Genomic DNA, 6,985 nt, shown 5'->3' with positions numbered 1-6,985 from the left:
GGCGGCGGCCGGGCACGGCCCGAGCCCACGAGAGGGTGCCCATCCCCACGGCGCCCATCCCCGAGGCGTCGGTACGGCCGCAGCGGTGACGCCGACGGGAGCCACGTGGCAAAAGGAGCTGCCACGGCACAGAGCGGTCAGACGTCGCCCCAGCACCGCCCCGTGCGGGACCCTCGCCTCTGGGGCCGCGCGAAGGGATCTTGGCAACGTGGCACTAACCTGCGGGAGAGAAAAGGAGAAGGATGTATGCGTAAAAATGCCTAAATGCACCTAAATACACCTAAATGCACCTAAATACACCTAAATACACCTAAATACACCTAAATGCACCTAAATACACCTAAATACACCTAAATACACCTAAATGCACCTAAACAGGCCAGGGGCTGCGGGGGCACACGCAGGGTCCGGCCCCGCTGGGATGTGGGAAGCAGGATGGGAGCTCCAGGAACAGCGTGGGGGGTGAAATGATGGAAAGAACTGGAAGGACCCTGCCAACGCCAAGACCAGAGGAAGCACAGCAACGATCGTCCAAAATTTAAGGAGACTATAAAGAGCAGGGAATAATCTTGTCTCGGTATTTATGGTGGTGAGGACAAGAAGATGGGCTTAAACTGCAGGGAGAGAGATTCAGGCTGGACTTAGAGGAAAAAAAAGGACGGACAAGGCACTAAATCAAGGTTAGATACTTGTCTGGAGGAGTGATTTAGGTACACTCCATCCTGCCTGGGGCAAAGGAATGGATTAAGTGACCTTTTGTGGTCCCTCTTCTAGCTCTTTCTTCCTCTGACCCTGCCGAGGTTTACTCTTTTTGATCTATACTTCTTTTTTACAGTGTGCAGTCTGTTCCATCCCTGAGGCTCACAATATACCTCTTACATTGTTAATTCTTTTTTTTTTTTTCTGCCATTTGCCGTGAAAGAGTCCTGTGCCTTTGAAAACTATGTTTTTCAGTTCTCTATATTTTACCATTTCAATAAAACCAGTGGCAGGGTTCTCTGGCTTCATCTTTTGATATCAAAGCAGCAGTTGTGTCTTAGCCAAGCTCACACCCAAACCCTGCAAATATTTGCACTGATTCCAGGAGACATTTTACTTAGTATTTTTTCCAAGTCGTACGAAGCAACGGTTTGTTGATAAGGCTGAGTATATTTCAATACATATACACATACATCTTAAAAAAAAATAAAAATCAATTATTCCCTTTTCCCTTAAACTTCTATTTTCTGTTTTCTGCCATAGGGAACAATTCAGAGAACTGTCACCTTATGGCGAGGGCACCAACAGTTTCTGTTCCGCCCTGGTCCCTGTTACCAAGCGTAACGGCAGGCCAGTTACCCAAGACAAGGAAATCCCTCCTTCCCCCTCGGCGCAGGCTCTGCCCCAGCAGCTCCTGCAGGCGCCAAAGCCCGGGCTGATGCCGGCCCCCAGCTCGCAGGCGTCTCAGCAGCAGGTTGCCGGATGACCAGCACAGCTAGCCACGGCCGCCAGCACCGTGCCCCCGCTGCTCGGCAGGAACGACGAGAGCACAGGGAGCCCCCAGAGGCTTTAATGACCCTTCGGGCTGGAGACCGTTATAAAATGGATGTCAGACACTCACAGCTCCGCCCATAGAGCTTCCTCCTCGCTTTGGTTAAGAAAATTAAGAACCATCGAATAAGTGAGTTACATATCTCCAGTATCAGGAGCGTACCTTGCTCCTGTTAAACATCTCTACCAACAGACACCTTGTTGCAACTTTATTTTTTCTACCAAACACACTGGAGGTTATAGGCCTGCTAGAACTTTCTCGTTCCATCTTCCCCCTCTTGTGCCTCTCTCTTCCCCCCAGATCTTGTAACTGTGTTTATAACTCTGAGCATCACTTGTTACCCATACCCAGTTGTTCTGGAACACATTTATTTTTACTTTATAAATTAAAAAAAAAAAAAAAAAGAGTGCTAAAATGGCATCTCCACTGCAATTGAATGCTACTTTTATTCATTTATAGATACCAAGCTTCTGTGGACTTCTGAAATTTCAAACAATCGCTCAGAATTACTTCTGTGACATCCTTCAGTCTGTAACAGAATAAGCGGAGCCAATTTGCTGTTTGCTTTGAAATGTATTAGGCTTGGCGACTAGAAGAAACTTGCCTTTAAATCTGCCTTTTCCCCTGATCTGTACTCGGGGCTGAACTAAGCAGAGTTATGTTTTGTGAAATGAGGTGATAACTGCTTTTCAGCTCTAATGAATAATTCCTCACTTTACTTTGGGAGACAAATAACATTACTTGCTCAAGAGATCTGAACTCCAGCTGTTTCCTTCTTAAGGCGTTTTGTTCTATTATATTAGCCTGGCATGAATATAATTAACTTTTCTTTCTGTGTGCTCTAATCACACCCTGCAACAGACCCTGCAGCACTTCAGAACCCGCAGCGAGAGGTGGGAGGCCGTGAGCATCCCCCCTCGAGAGCTGCCCAGACCGAGCCGCCTCGGGGAGCACCCGCGCGCCTGAGGAAGCTTTCTGATATTTTCTGCTTATCTTTTTTGGCATTTTATAGAAACTAGAGACTGAAAGGACATAAAGAAACGTTCATTTTTCTTTCAGAAAAATATGCCATGAATTTACACTTCTGTTTCAAAGAAGCTTAATTCAGATCAGCAAAAAATTCATGACGATTGGTATCCCATCGTATTTGTATATTTGCCTGACTGACATGGCTTTGCCTGTCATTATGTAAAGCAGCAGCGGGACAGATGCACTGCTCAGATAACTTCAGCACTGGTTGCACACGCCTTGATAGTCTCTGGGAACGAACATTGTAATGGATCATTTGTTGCTCTTCCTGTTTCTGTTCTATCACAAAGAAATACGTGAGGCCGTTTCCTCTCCCTTCGCTTACATCAGCACGCTGGGTATTTTCAAGGCAGTTGTTCTGCTCACAACATTTTGTGCATGAACTCCTCACTGCCCAGATTTCTTCTAGTTTCAGTAGGACAGTGTCCGCACTGATCTTTTCTACACACAGAGCTAGCTTTAAAAAATAACTGCTATCTGCACTGTGCCCGCGTCCTGCCTCGGCAGCAGCCGCAGAGCGGGTACGTGGGTGCCGAGACGCCCGCGGGCGCACCGCTGGAGCGGCGGCTCCCTCCCAGCCCCCTGCCCCTGGTTGAGAGGCCTTGCTCCACAGCCCTTATCTGGTGGCACTGGTCATTAGGTTTATTTAGTTTCCTTTTCCCGGCAAGTCTATTTTCACATGACAGCACACCTGATGGGCTGCCTGCTGGGCTTGGTGCTTGCTGCCTGTGCTGACAGCAGCCCTGCCAGCCTCCCCTGCCAGCCTCCCCTGCCAGCCGTTCCTCTTCTGCCAGCCCTGCAGCCTCCCCTGCCAGCCCCGCTGGGCGTTTCTTCTGGTGCCAGCTTCCCTTATCGCTGGGTTTGTGCCCTTTCACCTGCGATGTCATGTCTCACTACATCCTAAAAGGGAATGTGTTCTATTTCATGTAGGTTTATGGAGGTTACGGGGATAAACCCCAGGGCACAGGTGCCAAGCACAAGATCTGCAGTAACAAGCTGTCCAGGCAGGGCACAGTAAAGAGGAAACGATAAGGAAGTCTCAGATCCAGGGTCTTCCAGATTCTCATCTGATAGCGAGAACAATTACCACCTGGGATACCAAACAAGGCAATGGACTAATTACCTTTCAGCAGAGCAAGATAAAGAAATATGTCACTGTACATCTATCTTCATATGCCATTCAAACAAAAAGACATAAATTAGAGAAAAGAGAAACAAGTTGTGTACAGAGAAGGTACCTGGAGAGACATTTTATGTTTTAGAGTCATCGTGTGTTTTACAATTGGAGCAAAAAAAGAGGAACTCTCTTGGCTGAGCTAACACAGCCCTGGCTCAAGTGGACAAGAGCCTGACCTCTGAAATTTGTGCAAGGGTTGCCTGCCCTTCCCTCCGAAACCCATCGAGGAAGGCTGCGGGGCCAGCCCCGGCCCAGCCCCGGCTGGCAGGAGCCCCACAAGCACAGCAGGGACACACCGACATGTCCTGGGCGCCTGGGCATTCACAGCTACACCTCAGGGAGGAGAAAAAGCACTTCCCACCTCAGCTCCTGCTTCAAAATGATCTGGAGGGAAAAGTTTGAAGGGAAAACTCTAGTGATAGGTCATGCTGTAACAGGTGTGGCTTTAGGGCTATAGGTGAAACCATATTTAAATTTTCTCTTTGTCATTACAAATGTGGTGAGTACTCTGCAAGGTGACTGAAGTCTGCAGGGTTAAGAAGCCTGTATCGTGGAAGCCTTATACATTTCAAGCCCTCCCTCAGAGCTGGGTTTCTTAAGCCGTTCGGTATGGGCAGGGGAAGGTAACCCGTGATGCATGAACCAACTCAGCAACCGTCTTTCAATCATTCCTGCGCAGAAGCAGCCACCCTGGCTGCCTGCGGCTCCCCACGCGGCCGCAGGGGCCCTACAGCGTCCCGGTGCCTATAGAGGGGCAGGGGCATGCGGCTGGCGCGTGCAAACTGACGCCCACAGAGCCCTGAGCGCTCTACTTGAGACCCCAACTCCTGCTCGAGTGAGGTGCAGATCAAACAGGAATCTTTTGCCGAAGAATAACCACCAAAATAAGTCAGCTAAGGACCTGATTGGATTCAGAATGAGCTGAAAATGTCCGCAGACTCCAGCCAGCTGCGTGGCTGGTGTGGGTGAGGGCAGCCGGGGCCAACGCCCGGCACCTTCCCCCGCAGCACCCGGGGCTGGCACGGCTGCGTTCCGCTGTGCCCCCGAAAGCAAAGCTTCTCCCCCGAGTAACCCAGCAAATAAAGGGTAAGCAGGTCAGCAGGCCGCACTCTCCTCAGCACCCTGTTCCCCACCGACTGCCCATCTGCCCCCTCGAGGGGTGCCGGGCGCTGCCGTACCCCGCCCTGCTGAGCAGGCGAGTAGAGCTCACGGCGCGGCCCCCCAGCCCGAGCGGTGTCCTACTGACGGCAGATACACGGGCTGCTGCACACACAGGCACAACGCTCCCGGAGGAGCCATTCGCTTCCTGAGCCTCAAACTCAAGTTCCCCAGGAAGGCCTGACGTTAAATTTCAGTCTCGCCGACAAAGCAAGCGACCGTTCCGCTCCCCCAGCGCGGCGCAACTGCTGCAGTAACGGCCTCCCGCTCCCCCTCGCCGCTCTGCGGTGCTAAAAGAGATTTTCTTTCTGTTTTAATGATATTATCCACACGTGCATTTCCGTAAAGAGAAAGTACACATTTCAGACTTGGTGCTTCCCCTGGTTTGCCCTTTTATTTTAAAGCCCCCTGCAACTATTAAGGGATATTAAGTAATAAAATACTTAAAATATTTACTAGTCTACAAGCAAAACCACACTGCTAATTTCACAGGAAATAATCATTACATATGCTACATTTTTTGCACTTTCTGTAGAGATTTGTTGTTATTGTATTTATCTGCACAGGTTTGGTCTTTCTTGCCCTCCATTTTGGGCTGGAGCCCAGCCGGCAGTGCCGGGATCCACTCAAACCTCTGCGGGGAGCAGCGTGGCCGCTCAGGCCGGGTGGACCCTGCCTGTGATCCACCATCGTATTTAATCACGGAAAACCGGAGGGATGTTCGCCAGCAGCAACATATTTCATGGCCGGAAGCCGAGGCATCGCTCTCGGGGGATTAATGTCATTTTAATTTCCCGTGGGCTTCACCAACGGTTCCTGGGGAGCCGGAGTGGGTCCAGGGAGCGATGCTCTGGGGACAGGCACCCACCCGCCTATCCCGGGCTGGAGGGGACCCCCAGGCTCGGCCCCCGTTGAAGAACACACCCGAGTTACAGCACAGCTATGGCGCTGGTGCCGCGGTGCCAGCCCCGGCCCCACTCCACCAACAGCACAAACTGCTAAACCGACTCGCGGGGCTCTTGTAAGCATGAGAAAATCTTTCTCTCAACTTTTCCAGCAGAGAAAACACCATGGAAGATTAACTGACAAAACGATAGTAAAATCGGAAGAAAAAAAGAAAAAATCCCCTACTAGTGCCAGGGGGGCTGACTCCCGTGCGGGGTTTGGGCCGCATGTTCCTGGGAGGGGGTCGGGGCTCACCAGGGTCCTGGAGCAGCTTCACGCCGTGAGCGCGCCACGGAGGCTCTGCTTTGAGATCTGACTGCTGCGTTCAGAACGGCTGAGTTTTGTGACTTAAACTTTGTGTAACAAAACCTTACATTTAGTGCTCGTTTCTTTAATGTATTATTTAAATCTTCCCTAACTTATCTCAAGATAGCAAGACCTGTACGCCAAAGCAGGCGCCATGAAACGCAGACCCAATACAACAGTTTAGCTGCCTGAACAATTTATCGTAACCCACCAAACAGCTCTAGGCTACTCTGCTGCAAATTTGCACGGCCGGCACAGGCCACAAAGTGGGGTAAAAAGCGTAATTCTTACCTGGGGGCCTCCTGCGCGGGTGCGTGGAGCGTGCTGCAGCGCTCTGGCAGCGCAGCCACCGCCTCCTCCGGCCGCGCGCGGGGCTGAGTTACAACATGCTTTTTTTTGCAACAGCGGGCTGGTGGCCTAGCGAGGGGGGAAACGGTGAAAGGCCAGAAGAATTATGCTTTCCAAACCCTATAGGTCTAAGGATGTGAAATTAAGCTATTTGCAGTAGCATACAGCAGTAACCATGGTGACGGGCTGTGGTTTGCATATATATTTTCTTAAAGCAGCAAAATTTACTTTCAGCTAATAAAAAAAGAGACGCAAGGGGAAGTGCTTTTGCATCGCAGCCACATCTCGAGTTGCAGCGTGGCTCGCTGAGGGGGAAGTTCGCCTCTCGAACGCCCGTTTTGAAATGCACCGGCTGAAGACATCGCGGCTGTGGCCCGCTAATCTGCCCCTGGGCATCTGGCGGGGGCCGGGCTCGGGCCATCACCCACCACCCCTGGAGTGGGGGCGAGGGCTGGGGCGGTGCCCCCGGGGCTCCCTTCCTGCTGCGAGGC

General features: G+C 51.3%; 1 protein-coding gene across 1 annotated transcript in view; it reads right to left on the bottom strand.

The window, feature by feature from the left end:
- Positions 1 to 6,509, bottom strand: part of MBNL1 (muscleblind like splicing regulator 1) — a 95,505-nt gene extending 88,996 nt beyond the window's left edge. The window contains exon 1 of the mRNA XM_026854580.1: positions 6,438 to 6,509. The gene's annotated coding sequence lies outside the window, so the exon portion shown is untranslated. The remainder of the gene's footprint in view (positions 1 to 6,437) is intronic.
- Positions 6,510 to 6,985: the final 476 nt, after the last annotated feature.

The sequence above is a fragment of the Athene cunicularia genome (genome assembly GCF_003259725.1).
Source record: "Athene cunicularia isolate RWA chromosome 9 unlocalized genomic scaffold, athCun1 chr9_part1, whole genome shotgun sequence".
NCBI classification, from domain to species: Eukaryota; Metazoa; Chordata; class Aves; order Strigiformes; family Strigidae; genus Athene; species Athene cunicularia.
The sequence above is the reverse complement of the archived record's forward strand: the minus strand, read 5'-3'. Positions and strand labels throughout refer to the sequence as shown.